The sequence below is a fragment of the Ambystoma mexicanum genome, chromosome 5p (genome assembly GCF_040938575.1).
Source record: "Ambystoma mexicanum isolate Mex_15411 chromosome 5p, UKY_AmexF1_1, whole genome shotgun sequence".
NCBI lineage: Eukaryota > Metazoa > Chordata > Amphibia > Caudata > Ambystomatidae > Ambystoma > Ambystoma mexicanum.
The window spans coordinates 444,286,218-444,306,285 of record NC_090930.1 but is presented as its reverse complement, the minus strand read 5'-3'; the positions used below and the strand labels follow the sequence as shown (position 1 = coordinate 444,306,285).

General features: G+C 46.9%; 1 protein-coding gene across 5 annotated transcripts in view; it reads left to right on the top strand.

The window, feature by feature from the left end:
- Positions 1-20,068, top strand: part of DOCK11 (dedicator of cytokinesis 11) — a 1,707,663-nt gene that overhangs the window by 1,361,350 nt on the left and 326,245 nt on the right. The gene's annotated exons all lie outside the window — the stretch shown is intronic.

The following is a 20,068-nucleotide window of genomic DNA, read 5'->3' as shown; positions in this document are numbered from 1 at the left end:
TTCCCTTCCCCAGATTCAACAAAGGGTTTTCTCCAAACAAAAGGAAACACAAGGAAAACACAAGGAAACACAAGGAAATCAAATTCAATACAGTTTATATTTGTAGCAACAACAAATAATTTGATCAGGATGGTTTACTACAATTCTTGAGAAAGTCATACATTCTCACTCCTCCTGGAATGAGAACTGTTTCACCTTTGTAGTAGAAACAAGTACTTTGGACAGGATGATATCCCACAATTCAAACAGCACAAAGAACTGTAGCTTATCTTCAGTCAAGCTTCACAACTCATCTGCAACAGTCACAACTCAATATGTGGTTCTCTATTATTACTACTCTGCACCTTCTACTGCCTGGCTCATCCTTTCACCAGATTTGTTGTGGGCAATCACTTCTTGTTCTATGGTCATATACTCGCCTGCCCGTCGTTTACTTCCACTACAACAGAGAAAAGCACTTCAATGGTAAATTTTAGAATAACAACAACTTCAATAGTTTTTCTTGGTATCAAAATGCAGCTTTCAGGGAATAGAACATCGGCTCTACAAACAATGTTCATCCCTCCCCCTGGATAACCTCTTCAAGAAGGACAGCTTGTTTGCTACCTTTCTCTCCCTTGTGCTCCAATGGTTAAACAGTAGCTAAGATACAGTATTTCCTTGTGGCTCCTTGGTTTTGGCAATGTGAGTTTAGGTTAAGCACATTCTTCTTAACATTGCAGCTTCATTTAACCCCTTCCTGGGAGCTGGCAGGCGACGCCAGCCCCATCCATGGGCAGCATGTAATGCTTGTGATTGTTTTGACTGATTGTTTATTTATATAGCGCTTATACACAAGTGAAGTGCTTCAAAGCATTTTGAGGTGGGAAGGTAACAAGGTAATACAGTAATCATTCTAAGGCCTTGAAGATTCCGAATTATCTAAACAGAAAAACTAGCATACCAGGCCTGACAACATTTCTCCTAGTGCAAGTACAGATGGCATGATGGCCCCTGTCTTGCCCTGTCTAGGCATGCAGGAGCCCCCTGCCCTTCTCACAGTCACCATCACCCACAGGAATCCGAGACCAGCAGCTATAATATATGGAAATATTGCAACGCCAACTGGCAGGTAAGATTGTCTACTGCCAGCTATCCATTTTCCTCTTCACCATTTCTGCCCTCCCGCCTTGCCCCATCCTCCCTTTGTTGTCTTCCTCCTACCTGCGATGATGTGGACACCGTCCCTACCACTAACACTGCTGCCTGCATTTACCTCCCGGCGCACCTCGCTGACAATGCCATCTCGCCCAGCCCTCAGACCAAGGCAACCTTTGTTTAACTTTACACTCCATCACCATCATCACTGTTCTCTAAACTGTTCCGCAAACATTGGCGTAACTGATGTAGCCCCTGCTGTTGCAGGTGCGGCTTTGCCTTATGCATGGTTCTGACCATCTTCAGTTCTTAGTTATACTACCAGAGCACTAACCTGTGCTTGACAGCTTGTCAGTGCTTGAATTATGAATCCACAGATTGTGTTGTCATGATGCATTTTCCTTTGCCCACCTTAAACCATTATTCATGTCTCTGTAACTACTCCACTTGACTCTTCAGCCCTGTGCTGCATCTGCAACTTAACCTACCTGTAACTATCATATTGTACTACTTATTAAGCCCCCTGCTGCAACCACCTATTCTGACTTGGTTAGCCTATGATGTAAGTGTAACGTCATGAAACTATCGTTCCCTTTGCCTGCTGGGTCCTCTACAACACCACTGTACACCAACATGGACCAGTAGGCAGGACCTTTCTAATCTTCCCTCTTGGGTATCTGTACATCTGATGTTGCCCCCCGCACCATGAGGCATGGCTTTGCCAGACAGTGCACCTACCCAAATTTGCACCCTGATGTATCCCCCCACACCATGAGCCAAGGCTCTACCAGACCATGTATTCCTACTGATTTTGTCTTCATGCCTATTCACACATCTGTAGTAGCCCCCTTACCATGAGGCAAGGTTTTGCTAGACTGTGTACTTCACTATAACTTTGATGCATATTACTACAATCTTCGGGCTCTATCACAAGCCTAGTGGTATCCCGGCAGTAATTCTGCCGGGATGCCGCCAGCTCAAATTGCATTACTGGAACTCAGTACGGCGCTATTCCTGAGTTGCGGGGAGTGGGGGAGAAAGTCCCCATTCCCATTGGGTCCAAGATTTAATCTCCCGCTTTCCGCCCGGTATTGGGCGGAGCCGGAGTGGTAATGCTGTAACAATAGTGTTATCACTGCCTTTATCCCGCTTCACCCAACTCCTGATGACCTTAACTGTACGATGCACTTTCTGTAACTAGCGCCAAGATGCCTCTCGATTTTGTGCGCTGAAATGAATGCAAAAAATAGGAGTAGCTCTTCCTACAACCCTTGAGGTTCTTGTTACTCCCCTCTGGTCTTTGGCAATGCTTGGTGTTTTCACTTGGCCCAGCTTTAGCACTCTTTTGGCTTTGGTATTGCTTAGTGTTCTCAATTGGCCTAGCTTTAGCTCTCTATTGGCTTTGGCACTGCTTGGTATTCTCAACTCTTAATACTGTGTTCTCACCGGGTTGTGGGAATCTCCAAAAACTCACTAAAGGTACATCACAGCTACTTTGTTATATTAAATGCTACCTTTGTGGATTTCTAAAAGTTCGGTATTCAATGGAAGTGCCTCTGTCATGCACACGCGAGCAGCGTGACTGACCTGGCGCACGTAAGCAGCACTTGAGCGCTCCAGTACCACTTGCAAGTGGGAAACTCACTAGGTGAGTCGCTCTCATTCGGCGCTCCCTGGCCGTTGGCTTCTGCGGCTCTTCTCGGCTTGGAGACAATTTTCTGGTTGTTCGCTCTTGCTGCCGCCACATCATCTCGGAGCTTCCCATGTTCCTGCAAATCCCCTACGCAACCCAGTCACCGGAGATCTTTCAGCTTCTTCCACCATGCCATCTTTCTGCTGCACATCCTCTTCAAGGGGGCTAAGGAGAGGCACCAAACCTCTCAGGACCCTCAGTGGTCCTGGTGTCTTATCGCTCTATTAACCCTGCCTCCACCTGCAGACAACATACACTGCTTTCTCTGCTTCTGCTTCTCTGACTCCTTCAGCTTCTCTGAACCCCTCAAGTGAGGGGGCCATTTAAGACTCCTAGTTTCCCTCAGGTGTGGGTCATTTAGGTTAATTAGCTGACAACTACAACTTAGTTCCTATTCATCCCTCTTCCTCATCTCAGGACTCAGGGAATTATGGGACTTGGAGTCCCAAATAAGAAAATTAAACAGGTTTCTTTCTTAAACGTTGATCTCTTTTCCCCACAAACTTTACTAAGGGAATAGTATTTGAATAAGTCATCAGACTGGTTGATAAAGAGGAATATAAGTTTGTAGATGAAATGTGGTTAATATTTACAAACCTCCTTCCATTGCACTTTTGGATGTTAGGGGGATTTTCAATTGTCTGAGTTCCCTGAATTTGAGAGAGAGTTGTATTTGTTTTATTCATACAGGGCTCTGGCTGCTTCCACCCACACTGAGGTGGTTAACCCGTGCAACAGAAGTGTCATGCTGGCAATAAGCCATTATATATTGTGGGAGTGGAAACATTTCTCCTTTAAGAGAAGACTAATACTGTGTCTCATCCTCTGAATTCCTCTGCCCTCCCTGAGCCCTTTCTCCTCCCAAGTGATCCTCCTGCAGAGCACCACCCCCAAAGCCAGGATCAGGAAGCATCTGCCTTTCCCTGACCAGCTGCGAGGGCACTTTAGGCCGGGATTCACTGCGAGATCCATGGGATTCATCACAGCACGTCCCTCTCTTAATACTTGGTTGCATTATACACGTCATGAGCTTGTTGGGGCTGCACCCTCTGGTACAGTGTTTCCCCCAGGTTGGCTGTCTCACTCTGCTCCATTCACAATGCCAGGAACAAGGCTTATTATTGAACTCACATTCTTTAGCAGCCAATGCCACTGATTGCCATTCTCTACTTGTGTATCTACTTGGGGATCATAACTCCGATTTCGTTTTTGTGACAGAGACGTGGTTGAAAGAATCTTCATTTCCACTCTGAGTTAATTCCCTGCCCCCTGTGTAGGGCATACCTAGACGTGAAAGAGCTCCACCCAGTGTGGGGGGGGGGCTCGCCCTGCTTTGTCGCTCTAGCTTTGATTGTGCTATTGTGCCCTTTAAGCACAAGGCCAACATGAAGGCTGTCTTGCTCCGTGTCCTGATTTCTGCCTCTTCTTCACTTTATTTTCTACTGGTTTATCGGCCACCTATCCGGACTCTGGCTTTGATTTGGCCCTATTGGATATAGTGTCTGGCCTATGCCTCCAATGTGGGACCTTGGTGATCCTTGGGAACTGTAATCTCCACCCAAACAACCCCAGTGATGCCCAAGCAAATCGCCTCATTTCTGCCTGCACTGTTCTTTGCCTTTCCAGCTAGTACAGAGCTCTACCCATTCTCTGGTTACAATTTTTCCCTGTCTACCAATTACCTGGTCTGAGCATATGATCATTCCTTTTTCTGTGAATATTGTACCTACCACCTTGATTCTTTTCCATCCTTGACCCCCATCACGGTGCTGGTGTAACATTGAAGGCAGAGACATTGTCTCAGGTACTACCAACGCTGTCCCAGTGGAGACTCTCTGTTACCTCTTGGCTCTCTCTTTGGCTATTTTCACTGGAGCCGATTATTTGGTGCCTCTTAAAGCCGAATGCTCCCGGGGTCGTCCCTCCGAGCCCTGATTTTCTGCTGATCTTGTCAGCAGACAAGCGGAACAGAAATAATGGATTTCCTATTGTCCTGCTGCTCATCTTGTAGTCCGCAGAGCAACTGCGCTGTATGAACAGGCGATAGTCAAAGCTAAATGTTCTTATTTTGCCACTCGGGTTGAATTTTCTGTTAGCTACCTGAAGGAACTATTTAAATTGGTTCAGTCGCTTTCTTTTCTCCCTTCCTCCAATCTGGTGAGACCCTCACAAAGCCTTTACAATTCATTATCTTCTTTCTTTGATGATAAAATTAACATCATCAGACAGAAGATTGCTGATCAACTACCCCCTTCGGCTGCTCTCTCAGTTGTCATGTCTTCCAGTGAGTCTGGTCATTACTGGTCAACATTCTCGGTTTTTCAGAAGGCAGATGTGGTTCGAGTAACTCTTAATATTAAGCTTGCCTACCCAGCAGACTCAATCTCACTCAAACGTCTTAAAACTGACGTCCCTGTTATTGCACCTCTTGTCACTACAGCTGTTAATCTGTCTTTTTCCAACTCCCACATCCCTGCTCCACTCAAACACACCCTGAATATCCCTCTTCTGAAAATGTCTACACTGGATCCATCTATCGTTTCCAATATACAGCCTTTTTCCCTTCTTTCCTATCCCATGAAACTTTTTGAGTCTTTCATCACTCCCCTTCTCCATCTTTCTTGGAGGATTCTGGCTTTTTTGATCCATACCAGTCTGGTTTTCACCCTGGCCAGGGCACAGAACCGGTCCTGGTGTCGGCAGTGGATGAGTTTGCCCAAATTGTGGATCAGGGTGGTGTTGGTGCCCTGATCCTGCTGGACCTATCTGCCACTTTTGACACTGTGGACCATGGCACCCTCCTTGAAAGTTTGTCATCTGTGGGGGTTTCTGGCCTGGTCCTTGACTGGTTTTGGGTCTTTCCTCCTAGACCGTTCACAGTCTCTCTTTCTCTCACCCTTTCTTTGACCTCACATGCCCCTCACTTATGGTGTGCCTCAGGGCTCGGCCCTCTCACCTCTTCTCTTCAATCTTTATACTCAGACTCTGGTCACGCTGATTCACTCTTTTGAGTTGCAGTGTTTCTCATATGCGGATGACACTCAGATCTTGGTGTGGCTTGATCTATCACTTCTTGCCACGGCTGAGAGCTTTCGTAAGTGTCTGTCAGCTGCCCACTTCTGGATGGTCGAAAACTGTCTTTGTCTTAATGGGGATAAAATGGAGGTCGTAATGGTTAGTTGCACTCCAGATTCGTCAGGATGATCTTCAGCTTTCTGGCCTGTTGACCTTGGCCTCCTTCCCACCCCGTCCCTAGTGGTAAAAAAAACTTGGGTGTGAAGCTTTCTGCTTCTTTGTCCATGCAGGCCCAGGGCAGCACTATCTGCCAGAAAGTTCCTTTTAAATTGTGTATTCTGCGTAAGGTCTTGCCCTACCTTCCCTGTTCTCTCCGTCCTTTTGGTTGTTTCTTCTTTTACATCCAGCTCCATGGATTACTTTAAGTCACTCCTCCTGGAGTAGCCTGGTTTTTTACCTCTGCGGTTACAGGTTCTTCAAAATTCTGCAGCCAGACTGGCCATGGGTGCTACCCGCTATGCCTCTGCTTCTCCTATTCTGCATGCCTTGCACTGGCTGCTTGTGGCCAAACGGGTGAAGTTTAAGACCTTCTGGCAGGTTCAACGGGCTTTTTATAAAACTGCTAAGGAGAGTGAGAGCCTCTCTACTCAGAGCGAACATGGGTCAAATAGCCTGTTCTGTGGAACATCTTTCACTCAGGGGGGTCTACAACCACATTTTAGCTCAATGCATCCTTCACAGAGGAGAAAAACCCATTTACATATCAATCGTTGTGCCACTCACAAGAGCAGTCCAGCACCGAATGCTAGGCGAGTCTCCTCTGAACAAGAGTACCATCAGCATTCCCAGGCATGTGTTTTGGCCTCGTTGGGTCTCCTCAGAGAGTTGACGCTGTGCCTCTCTAAGGCACAGTGAGCAAGGGGTCCATGTCTGATTACCCTCGGTTACTTCTTTTTGACAAAATCCCATAGAACACTTTGAACTCTGAAACCTACATTCCGGGAAGAGACTTATTGTGAATCCTGAAAACCAAGGTCTAAGAAGAGACCTGTTGTGAAATCCGAAACCGAATGTCTATGGTGAGACCTTTTGTGCGTCCTGCAAGGCTCTGAAGGGACCGGGAGTGGGGAGGGGGGGGGGTCTGTTGAGAATCCTACGACCACCAAAGTCCTGGAGGGACCTGGCAGTCCGTGAAGGCCATTTAAGAGATCTTCAGAAAACCATCAGAATCCAAAGAGCTAGGAAAGGCCCACAAGCTGTGCTGATCAGGCTGAAGGATGTCTGAAAGGGAAGCAGAGAGGTCCAGGGGGAAGATCAGACTCTGGGTACTTGCCCCGAGAACTCTTTTGTATAATACTGGACTGTACTAGGACTTTTTCAGAATAGATTTTGCACTATTGTTTCTTGAATCTTTTCTGTTTTCGAGCACTATTGTTTCTTGAATCTTTTCTGTTTTTAGAGTAGGCTAACCAGTGGCTAAGGACTTGCATAGTCTAAGATTGTGGTTCTGTTGACTACCTTTTGAACACTGGGTGCATCTCAAATAGAGACGAGGGGGACTTATTAAATGCAGGGATATTTTTATGGGGGGGATATACCCTTACTACAACCACTATCTTAAGTTATTTCAATCCTCATTCTATTTGACCAAAGTGCTTGTGTTATAGTTATCCCCTATGAGGGATAGGTGTTTATTTAACCCTACCTTCTAACGTATATAGTTAATAGAAAGGGACAGTAAAAACCCTGAGTGTCCTGTGTCTCACTACACTGCCTACCAGAGTAGCTTTAGCAGGCCAAAAGTTTCCTACATATTTTACAAGAATTAAAAGTAATATGTGTTAAACATTCTTCATTGTCCAAATACATCTCTTAGGGCCTCATTACACGGTAGGCGGTAAGGGTTTACCGGTACCGGTATTTTACCGGTACCGGTAAATCCTTACCACCTTACTACGAGGTCCCTTTGCGGGTTGGGGAATTTAACGCCTGCTTTTAGCAGGCGTTAAAAACCAACCCGCAAAGGGACCAGTGGAGCTAATTACGGTACCGCAATTTGTGGTACCGTAATTAGCACCTTCCCCATTCCCATAGAGCCCTATGGGGCAAAGATGGGAATGGGGAAGGGCAATGGTGGAAGGGGGAATTACCGCCCCGCCAATCTTGGAATGGGGCGGTAATTCCCCTTTCCACCAAGGCGGTGTCAGTATTTTACCGGCATGAACCATGGTGCTAATAGCGCCATGGTTCACCGCCTTCCGTGTAATGAGGCCCTTAGTCTAAGAAACAACCAACGTATCTGGTTGCAAGCCTTCTGTTTACCGCTTGATTTCTGAAAGGCTAAAAAGCATGACAGTATGTTGCTCCAGGCATGTACTCAATTGCCAAATCTCTCGGACAAGAGGACGTCTGGTATTACGTTGCTTTTAAAATAAGAGATTGGGCCTCATTCCGAGTACGGCGCTAACCAATGGCGCTATTAACGCCTTGGTTGACGCCGTACCCGGACCGGCAGCGCCTTGGTGGATGGCGGAATTACCGCCCCATTCCAAGGTTGGCGGGGCGGTAATTCCCCATTCACCAAGGCTCTTCCCCATTCCCAAATGAGCCCCCATAGGGCTCAATGGGAATGGGGAAGATGCAAATAACGGTGACCGTTCATTACGGTCACCGTTACTGGCTTGGAGGCCCCTTTGCGCCCTCGACTTTAACACCTGCTCAAAGCAGGCGTTAAGGGCGAGGGCGCAAAGGGAACTCGGAGTATGGCGGTAAGGGATCACCGCCACCGGTCTCGTTACCGGTGGCCGCTATCCCTTACCGCCATACTCGGAATGAGGCCCATTGTCACCTTTTGCACTGGTTAATATATCACCTTTTGTTATGAAGAAGAAAAGAGCAAAGGTATGTTATTGTCCTATTGTGCTTAACACACAAGAATACCTTTTCTCCAGTATTTAAGAAGCATGAAAATATGTGTTTTTATTTTCCAGAACCTGTTCAAGCCACCAGTTTTGTGAAGCAGAGTCAAAACAATACCCAAGCAAAGCTATTATTTCTTTTCAGTCAAAAAAGTGTTTGTGCCTCTGACTGAAAAAATACAAAGAATTGGCTGTGTCTTCAGTTATCAATAATAAGCAACATACATGTTTTGCTTAGAGTTTCAAGCTAATGTGGTACCCGTCAAGCCAGTTAGCAGCTGTGTTGCTGGTAGCAGTCACATTTCTCCAATCATCTCCCTTCTCCTTATGTTCAGGATCAGCATGCCCTCTGACTCCAGAGCAGCCAGTCAGCCAAAAGAAGCATCAAATGACAGACTGGAAAATAGTTCCTCTCATTCTCACTTGAACATCAGTGATGCTCAACAGAGCAGCTTTTGTCACGAGATCATGTCACCTGCATGTCTTCCTCATTCCTTTGGAACAACCAATCAGTGAGGAGCAAACCCTCCTTTTCCCTTTGGTATCCGTAGACCTCCATGGAGTGGCAATTCCCAGGTATCCTACACTAAGGGCAGACACCTGTTTGACTCTGTTCTGGCCCTACACCACCGTGTAAGGCAGAGGAATCTTGTTCAGTATGGACACACCTCCACTTCCTAACAAATGCATGTAAACAATCAACACACACATTCCGCACCCACGGGGCTGCAACTTTTAAAACCTCATCCACATCGCAATTATTTACCAACCAATCATGCACCCACATGCTCAATAATGCAGGTGCTACAGTTCTTAACATTGCAGACATTGGCGCCTTCATCACAACACAAATTCTCTATGCCCTCCTAGGCACTGAGACCTTGCTCTCCACAAGCTCTCATGGGCCTCCACCCTCCAGAAATCTCTCATTGCTTATCCAGTAATCCGAACACAACTACTTCTCAGGCATATACACACACAGCCACCTTCCACCTTATCTGCCAACCTCCCCTAACTAACATTCCCACTTTCTAGATGCATTCCCACAGCATGTAACAACAGAATAAATAAATAAAAATAAAAAATAAAATAAAAAAAATAAAAAAATAAAAAAAATAAAGAATCCATGAAACATTCCAAAATACCTTTCTACTACAGTTCAGTTTACCAGCAACACAAGCAAACAAGAAAACCAGTAAAACTGTCCTCGTCTTCCTCATTTCTGTACACACCCTGCACATCAAGCAACTTGCCACAGAGTTCACTCACAATAGAAGTAGCATATTCAGGGTAGTTTGCATAGCTTACTGAACTACTGAATGTATGTCACCCTGTGACATTGAAATTCTGAAAATGTGGCGCTGGCAAAGGGGTCCTGTGATTTTTCCATTTTCTCTTACTGGTTATTAGACATTTCTCTGATTACTTCTAATCTGATGCAAATGTTATTGACATGCCCTGAAAGAACCCTCTCAGAGTCAGGGTGCACCAAGTATCCTGATTTGTACTCTCACACAACTGACTGAGAGGGTCCAACTAGCCGATGGCAAATGACCTAATTTTAGTCAGGGTAAACAGCATGGGATACATTATGGTACACTCAGGCCATGCCTCATTGCCGACGTATGGGTGAATATGAAATGAATGACAACATGCATAGAGGTTCCCTCAACTGACTTGATTGCTTTCAGGTAGGCAAGGAAACCAGTCCTGAATGGACAGAATGCATGTGCCTTGTAGTTTTCTGTCTGAGCCCTAAGGGTGGCTCAGCATAGAATCTGTCTGGACAAGACTTGTGCAAATGGCTGCCTGCAGCTTTGTTTTGGAATCTAGGTACAGATCAGTGAATTTTGAATTTTGAATGTGCAAGCCCACAGTGACTGGGTGGCTGCCACAATGTTTGAATGGATGCATCGCTTGGATTGGAGACTGAGCTTCTCCTTAACTCCAAATCTCCCATGAAAAAAGAAGGTCTGCAACTTTACATTTGCCAATGCTAAAACAAGCCCCCGAAGCATGAATGGAATACCTCGACTAAAGTACTGTGTAGAAGCCATACGGATGTGCAGTCCATAGAGGAACAAACCTTACAGTGAAGATCGGCTAGTGTCTGTGCAAACTGCAGTCTCTGGATCCGTCAAGGACCTTACATTAATACTTCATTCCGTTCTCCTGGTAGGACCTCCTAAGTTACCTGATCTACTGACTCCCTCCCCTCGGAGAGTCTGCGCCATGTGATTCACCCCCATTGCAAACTGACACTTGAAGCAAGGACACTGAGGCACAAGAGTCCCAGTAACTGGACAGACTAGCAGGTCTGGGGTTACAGAATTGTCTATCATAAACTTGTGAAAGATTATCCACAAAGAACGTCAATGCCAGCACTATGTACTGCCATGCCTTCCCCTCGTCTCACGGCACTATCCCCTCGACCAAGCTGCTCCCCTCTTTCCTCTTTCTTCTTTCTTCTTTGAAGCACTGTTAACCACTGCATGTTCTCCTGGATGACCCTGCAACTCAACATATTTTACACTGTCCCTTAAATGTTACATAAATTGGTTCTACTAATAATAGATCATGTTATCGCTTTACAATTGCATGTGCAGGCTCTTTCTGGGGCCTGATTTTTTTTTTTTTAGAAAAGAAACCGTCCAGCTAACTTTGTACAAAATAAAGCAACGTATAAGACACATACTAGCTTTTTAAATATATAATTTAAATGAAACTCTGTTTAGTTCCTTCAAGATCTATCCACTGAACTAGTTACCACATCTACGAACCAAAGATGTCATTTTGAGATGTGCTCATTTCTGATATCAATATCCTACTTCAGGAATGTAATACAATGGGCCTCATTACGAGTTTGGAGGTAGCCATGCCGTTTTTACCGGCATGGCTACCACCAAACTCAGATCCGGGTCCTGAACAATGGTAATTACCGGGTCATTCCGACCTTTGTGGGCCCGGTAATTCCCATTCGCGGGTCCCGTACCCGGTACGTCCCCATGGGGAGGATGGTAACAACAGCCCTGTGAACAACGGGACCGTTGCTACCATCCTGTTCTGCTAGCGGGTGCCGCTCTGCACGTCTGGTCTGACCAGGAGTACAGAGCGGCCCACGAGCAGAACTCGGAATGTTGCGGCGAGGTAACAACGGCGCCGGTAGCACTACCGGCGCCGTGGTTGCCTTACCGCAACACTCAGAATGAGGCCCAATGACCCTCATTACAACTCTGGCGGTCATGGCTGCCGCCGGAGTTGCATTTTTTCCGGCACCCGTGAATGGGCAAGAACTGGGTCATGCCGAGTTAGGTGGACCCGGTAATTGCCCATTTTTGGGTGCGGGAATCAAGGGCCTCCCCATCCCCATTCTGCCCCATAGGGCTGAATCGGGATGGGGACGTCTGATGCACCGGCACATTCAGAGTTGTGCTGGTGCATCCGACGTGCTCTGCTCGCGGGTGCTGTTACACCCGCCAGGAAAAACCTGGTGGGTGAAACAGTTCCCGCGAGCAGAGCCCGTAGTATGGCGGTCCGGGAAGCATGGTGCCGGCATGCTTACCGGTACCGTACTTCCCAGACCGCCATGCTCCTAATGAGGGCCAAAATCTTTCTTTTGTAATACAGTCCTCGAAGAAGTGATGGACTCCTGCCTTAGCTCATAGACCACGCTCTTGTTTAGTCAGCAGAATGGTTGGGTGTGTTAAGTTTGCTGGCAAAACCTCTAGGAGTGGTAGGATACTCTATGCAGATGCTTTCACAAAGAGTGGCTGTCTTGCTGAGGCTTTCTGGCATCGAACACTTAGAGACACACATTTTCAGAGGTGCTCATTTTTAATCTCTGATATCAATTTATAGAGCATGCTGCATCTGTTGGTGTCTATTGGTTTATGGATGTTCTTTCACAGTATCCAGAATTTATATTATTCTGGTGGTGTCCTGGACTACCACAACCCTCGTAACTAGGTTTATGTGAGTCTATACCGGTGTTCCTTAGTGTGTTGCCTTTTTCCTGAAATACGTAATGAAGCAGAGCTAGACCTCGTACTTACAGGACCTCACTTTAGTGTTTCGGAGAAATGTGGTGATGTGTTCATAGGGTCATGTGAAATATTCACTAAAACTAGACTTTGAAATGTAATAGCCTTTCTTCACCGCCCTGCAAGGTCAGCGTCTGGTTCATGTTCCCATATTCTCTTCTGCAATCTCCTTTTACCCACATCCTCTCAATTTCTCATGAAAGCCTTTCTGTGAGATCGACACCTGCTTCACAGCAGGAACACAGTACTTTCACTGTTAACCACAACTGAGGGATAGAATTCAGGTTCTGGCCTGTTTATCTTTTGGAGGTAATTTGCTGAATGCTATTTCTGATGTATCCTTTCAAAATCACTCTCCATCACACCCATAAAAGATAAAAGGATATCTACGCACTGACGAGCGTGTCACTCAAGAAGGCAACTGTGCTCTTAAAAGACCAAACCGCTAGGGAGGTGTTTTGGTGGCACTTGGATTGCTTTTATCATATAAAGACATGATGGAGCCTTGCATGAATGTTAACTTGCGTTATTCTTAAACTTGTTCTAACTAACTTCCTTTCCCAACTCTCTTCCCATTCCTCCCCGCCCCCATGTGCCCTTCCTTCCCCAAACCCAGTCTTTCTTTAAAGCGCCACTGTCCACCAGCGCTACTCTGCAACATCTCAACCTTACTTATCATGGAGATTCTCACATCTGCTCGATGAGTCTCTGGGGCTTCCTGATGACCCGTCGAGGTCTCCTGGGTGGCTTGGGTGACTCTCCTGCTTCTCGGGACTCATCATTTCCATCACAGGTGGTGCAGTGGGACTGCCCCAGCTCCCTCTCTCTTTCATCTCCATGTGATCTTCTTCGCTTCTCGGCTGACCCTCTATGATTTTAAGCCTGATGGCCTTGTCATCTGAGAAGTTGGCAAAGTCACAGTGTGTGATTTTCTCCTGAAGCCTGATGACAAATTCTCCTATTGTCTCATGGGGCAATTGAATACACTGGTTGAAGGAATATCTCTCGTAATCCCGGTGGGGCAGAACTTTCTGTTTCCTGTTCAGGGAAGAAACAGTCATCACATACATAGTCCTCTCTTAAGGCAGTATTGTCTTCAGGGTGCTTTTTATCTCCTTTCTTGCAAGGTTAGTAAATATGTCGCTCATGTTGGGTGAGTCGTGGTCTCCCACTGCTCTGATGAAGTCATTAAACTCCTTCAGCCACTCTTCCCATCTTGTCCTTGGTCGTGCTGTGGCTGCAGAGAGAATGGTCCTGGTCTCCTCAAGAACGCTGATCTGTATGACATACCAGCCATGGCGTCTGCCTGCACACATGGGTCAGAGGCTGCTTGGGCGTTGTCAACCATTTCCTTGGCTGTGGGATTGGCCTCTGTCTTGGTTCACCCGCTCATGTTTGGCATCAGTAGCTCCTCACCCACTGTGTTACTGGGCACTTCTGTTCTTTTTTTGGCATTGTCATCCCACTGCTGCAGGCGTACTTCCACCTGCTGCCGTACTTCCACACCACTGTAGTGTGCGGCCCCCTCGTAAGGGTCTCAGGCAGCTGTTACTGCTCCACAATTGTGTGTGTAATTACCTTTCACTGGATTTAGCCCCCCTCCTCAGGCACTCCAGTGTCCCATGTGCTGCAGACCTCCACTTTTCATGTACCGGTCGTCCTTTTCCACTTTCTATGTGTTCAGGCCCCCTCCACGGGATCTTTAGTGTCCCTGGTGCTCCAGACCTGCACCTTCATAGTAAATGGCATTGTCTTATTAATTTCACGTGCTGGCCCATCCCTTCCCAGGGACCTGCTGTGTCCCAAGTATATCCGGTTTTCCTCAATCCTTCCTGGATGCTGTTCCTCCCCAGGAGCCTTATTGCACATTCGAATCAATCAGGATATTATTATTATTCTTCTTTTGTACCTGTACCCGATGAGCCGCTTGAGCACCCCTCCTCGCCGCACCCAGCTGCTGCCTGATTTTATGATGCGTCCGCTCCTCACTCCCACGTGCGCGGCAGCTTCCCCATTGCCACCTGCGCTGAAGGCGGGCTGCGACCGGTTCCCTTTCCATGCCGGCACTCTCGTCTTGTAGTGGTGCCTGGCATTTCCTTCACTGGCAACCGTCCGCTGGCGATGGCGGAGTTCACACACTCCGACCGCCGAAATCCCTCCATCGCACTGTGCTGCAAATTTGCACACTGGTCACCGCACCCGATCACTTTAGGACTCAACTGGCTGTGCGCATGAACGACTGGGGGCATATACTCTGGATGTCCCTCGTCGCCAGCTGTTTGAGTGGCACTTGAATTGCCCTTATCATATGAAGACACAGAGCCTTGTATGAACATTAAATTGCATTATTCCTAAACCTGCTCTAACTAACTTCCGTCCCCAACTCCCCTTCCGTTCCTTTTTCTCCCCGCTCGCGTGTGCCCTCCCTTCCCCAAACCCAGTCTTTCCGTAAAGTGCCAGTGTCCCCCAGCGTCACTCTGCAACAGGTGGGAATGCCACTTTTCGTGATGGCATTATGCCACGTGTTAGAAGATGCTTTGAATGGGCGCTTTTTTGGGCAGAGGAAAAATACAGGGATGTGCAAGCATTACAATGAGATTTTAATTAGGCACAATTCCTTGTGATGAGCACACACTTAGACAGATACAGTCTATCAAGGTCAGAATATGTTCACATTGTAGAGTCTGGAGACCTCACCTAGACTGTACCATTATAGTCTGTCTTTGATAAGCATGTCACAAACAGGATTCTGTGCTCATCTGGATATAGAAGAAAGGAAACAACAGCTGGATACGGGATTCCATGTGCAGACAATGTCAAGGGTGAAGCCCAGGCCAGAAATTCTGTGTCCGCCTTCAGGCAAGCAGTGTGTACACATGAACACATGCACCATCATACCACCCTGAATTTGTGTGAATATCTTGAATCTTGCTATTGAAAAGCTATGCCAAAGAAAACCAATAAACCAATAGGCTGAGCATGGGTCTCTGTAACACAGCCGCGATTTGGATTTTCCATTGCTGGATGTTTTTCATGGTATGTCCTCTCCCTTCCCCTGGTCATCTTTGTGGTCTGTGCCTTCCATGCTGGGACCATTTCTAAGCTGTTTTATCGCCACCTTCTTCATTGTACCACCTTGGTCCCACAACCCAAGGCATAGGAAGCTGCCAACAGCCAGAAGGGTTCTGGGAATCCTATTTGTTTGGCCCATCCTTGGTCGCCTCCTCCATAGTCCTCTTCTTCAGACCGTGTTCTGTTGGCTGGCTGCTCGCCTTTGCACTCTGAAATGTCAGAATCTGTTTTGTCGGGTTCCACCCTGTTCTAAGAGCCATCTCTGCTGCTTTCACTTCTGGCTGGTGGGTCCACTCTTTTCTTTTGGTAATCTTAGTCGGGGTTCAAATCCCTGGATTCTGTAAAACACACCTGGAAAAGAGGAGCTGTACTCACAGGGTAGTTTCCTCCTTACTGAACCACCTTTTTAGGAACTGCAACCGTTGGTATTTACCTCTGAGCCCTGTATTGGCGGGTTATTCGAGATACCATCTTGTGGTCTGGGGTCGAAGTGTCTGCAGGTACCCTTCAACCGCATTTTGCCACAGACTTTTATTGCATCCCTCCCTAGGGCTGCTAGGTCTTGAACATGGCACAAGAGCTCTTCAAAAGGGCCTCCTGCAGCATCCCTTGTGGTCGGTCACTGTCTCCTCAGCACCTGTGCGATATAATTACATTTCCCCATACCTGTGTCTGTTAACATAGTTCCGTTTAATCCAATGGGAAACTTTTACATTTACCTTGAATTCTCTAAATTAACTAAACACGTCCTTGTCTGCCTCGGGATAGTTTTTCTGTGTCCCCACCGAGTGCCTGGAGCTCTGTACCAATGACTGGAATGTTAGCTTGTACTTCTGATGTCAAAAGTATTGTTAAAGTCTTGCATTACACTCCTGCCTTTCAGAAATATCGTGTTACTATATATTGCTGGGCATTGTCACTGTCATTTTTCTTAGAAGTGTTGAGTTGGTGCAGTGAGCCTACATGTATTCCAGCTTTTGGTGGCCTCTGGTATTGTGCTATTGTGTGTTTTCCCCAGTTTCTCTCACACGGTGCTACATTTACTGTATGGTGCATATTTGTATTATTTCTAATACGATGTCCCAGATGCCAGATGTTTAGGATTTCTACGACTGCATTTCTATGTTGGCTCATGGGATTTTGATCATGATATTATTCTAATGTTTGCATGCACTGAGCTTATCACTATGTGTCATGTCTGATTTATAATACTATAAATGAAACATAACACATAGTGACAAACTTAGTGCATGTAAAAAATAGAAAAATATCATGCTTTTTCAAAAAATACAATCCTCTTCCAGTTTAGCATATCCCCAATTCATGCAAATTGCTCACACGCCAGGTCACAGAATACAGCCAACGTAAAGTAAGCCAAAGCCTACTTTGTTGGCTACCCTTAAAGGTTTTTATGTCCAAATAATAGGCAAGATTGAAAAAAGATTTAAAAAATGAACATGTGAAAACCATGTGATCAAGTTATATGCAAAAAGTGTAAATTACATGGCTAAAATAACATTCTGTTTTATAGCGATGACTTGAAACATACACAAATCATATAACAACCTAACCAGACAATTTATGAATCATTACGTTACATTTCTTTTTTAAACTTACTTTATTGAGCATTTTGCATATAGAGAGCTCGCATAACACGTGCCAGTGTTGCATCACTGGCTAAACATATGTCACCCATCTCTCTAAACCAAACATCCCCTTGTGCACCCCTCCCTGCCCCTCCCAGCCCCCGGAGACTGGATTTGTTTGAAAAGTAAATCATCACTCATGGGTTTCTGGCACGTCTTTAGACAGTCGGATATGGGGCTATTTGTACATGTTGAGGAAGGGCAAACATTCAATTTCCCTGCTCGGTCTGAGATCATGTAGGGCTCCAGTAATGTTCTCCATCTCATATAGTACCTTGGCCTTCTGCCCCAAGTGGCTTGTGAGGGAAGGGCTTGCGACTTCCATTTTATTGTGATACAGTCCCTGGCTGCTAGTAGAAGCAGGTGCAGCATGTGCAGAAGCTTTGTCCAGTGGCTTTCCTGCTCTTCAACGCCAAATAGAACTAGCCTCGGGTTGCAGTCCCGCTCAACCCTGTCTAGCTGTTTAATCCATGCCAGCACTTCCTTCCAGCATTCCTGTGTCTTGGGGCAAGCCCACCACATGTACCAGTAATCAGCTTGCTCGCCGCATCCTCACCAACATAGTGGGCTGGACAAGCGCTTGGGGTCATATTGCCACCCGTGTAAAAGTTTCAGTCCATGCAATTTATGTTGTGCTGATATGGAGGTTTTGTGAGCATAAATGCACAGGCGCTTCCATTGGTTGGTGCTCATTGGCCGGGCCCAGTCTTTCTCCCACCTTTTCCTTAGGGCTCAGTTTGTGCTAGCTCGGGTGCTCAAGAGGTTTTTATATAGTCTGGAAATTGACCAATCGATGATGTCGCTTCACTTAGACTTTTCGAGAGGCGTTATGTCCCTCTGTAATTTGTCCTTCCATTTCGGGGCTGTCAAGACTCCCTTCAGATGGAGAAATTGGAATGTTCCTATTGGTTTAGTTTGTAATCCTTCTTCTAAGGCCTGAATTGATATATATGATTCTTTCCTTAATAATTGGCCTACCCTTTCCAGGCCCGTTTCATACCATTTCTGGAAGCGCAATGGTTCTTGGATTTCGTTTCTGAAAGGAGGAGCCCAGATATGGCTCTTGGGAGAGGGCCACGTTGTCTGTCCCTTCATTCCACTTTTATTCCACCATAATTCCAAGAGCGGACCCATCATTTTGTGGTTAATAACTGCTTGGGAATGTTGATTCTGGAGCCAGTGTCATTCCCCCAATGTCACTGGTCGCAATATGTGGTTTTCTATTCCGACCCATTGTTTGAATTTGTCAGCTCTCAGGTGCAGGACCAGGGCCCTAAATTGGGCTGCTCGATAGTAGGTGTAGCAGTCTTGCAGGCCCACTCCCCGTCCTCTTTGTCCAGTATAAGGGTGCTGTAGGCGATACGTTGCTTCTTCCCTTGCCAGAGAAATTTGATAATTTTGGCCTTGAGATCAGGGAAGTGATTGCCTGGGATTTCTACAGGGAGCATTTGGTAGAGGAGCCTGAGGAGAATTGGCATCTTTATCGCATTAAAATGCCCTAACCAGGAGATTGTCAGTTTCACCCACTTTTCTAGTTCCGCCTTCAACTCTGTCATGAGGGGCGGGAGGTTGGCTTCATAGAGGTCTCTTGCTTCTCTCGTTATATTTGTACCCAGATATATCGGTGCGCAGGGCTCTTATCTCCGCCATCGCCTCGGGTGGGGGAGTTCCTGGCTTAGCAGGGTTGTGTCCTCCTAAATTGCTGCAGTGCCTCCAGACCTCTTGTGCGCAGTCCCGATGTTGGCCCCTTCTTTCCTTCTTGCCACCCTATTGTGCTACCTGGGGAGGCTTCCTTTGAGTCTCTTTTTTCTCGGCCTGACCCCTGCTCTGGGGCACTGGTTATCGCAGTGTCGCTTCCACCCACCGGATAGGTGGCTGTCTGCAGCCCCTCTAGCGGCGACACCCTATGGGCATCTTTTTCAATGGGGCGCTACCCGTGTGCGGGCACGTTGCTGCACCTCCCCTGATAGCCTTATTTGCGATGATATGGAGTCCTGTTTCTGGTCTTGCTCTGTCCCCTCCTCCACCCCTCGCTACTGGGCGTGGAGTGCGTGGTTCTGGGGGGCTGCCCCACTCTCTGGCAATCCTCCTCCCTACGCTCCCCTATGGTCCTTATCTGATATATTATGTTCTGTGTGGTCTCTGCACAGTTTATAGCATGCTCTGTTTTTCCTTCTTCTTGCCCCTGGGCCTTTTATCCTCTGGCACCTCTTTTGTGATGTGGCTTCAAGATGCTCCAATACCTGGTATATTCCTCTCTTCCTGGGGTCATCTGGGGCCTGGCTGGCGCCAACCAGTGCTTTCTTGGATAATTTTGCCGTTGGGGCAGTGCTCCCGTTATTTCATCTAGGCCCCGCAGCCAATTTTGTGAGTGGCACATCTTCCCCTCGATACTCTGGGGTCACCTGCCGGGTTATGCGCTTTGCGCTGGATGCTGCCCTGGATGGGATGGGTGTTATGCTCCCAACCTCCTCTTCCTCCCCCCGCTGTCGGCGCCCCCTCTTTTAGCACTCTGGTGAGGGTGAGGGGGTACCGGGACCACAGCGG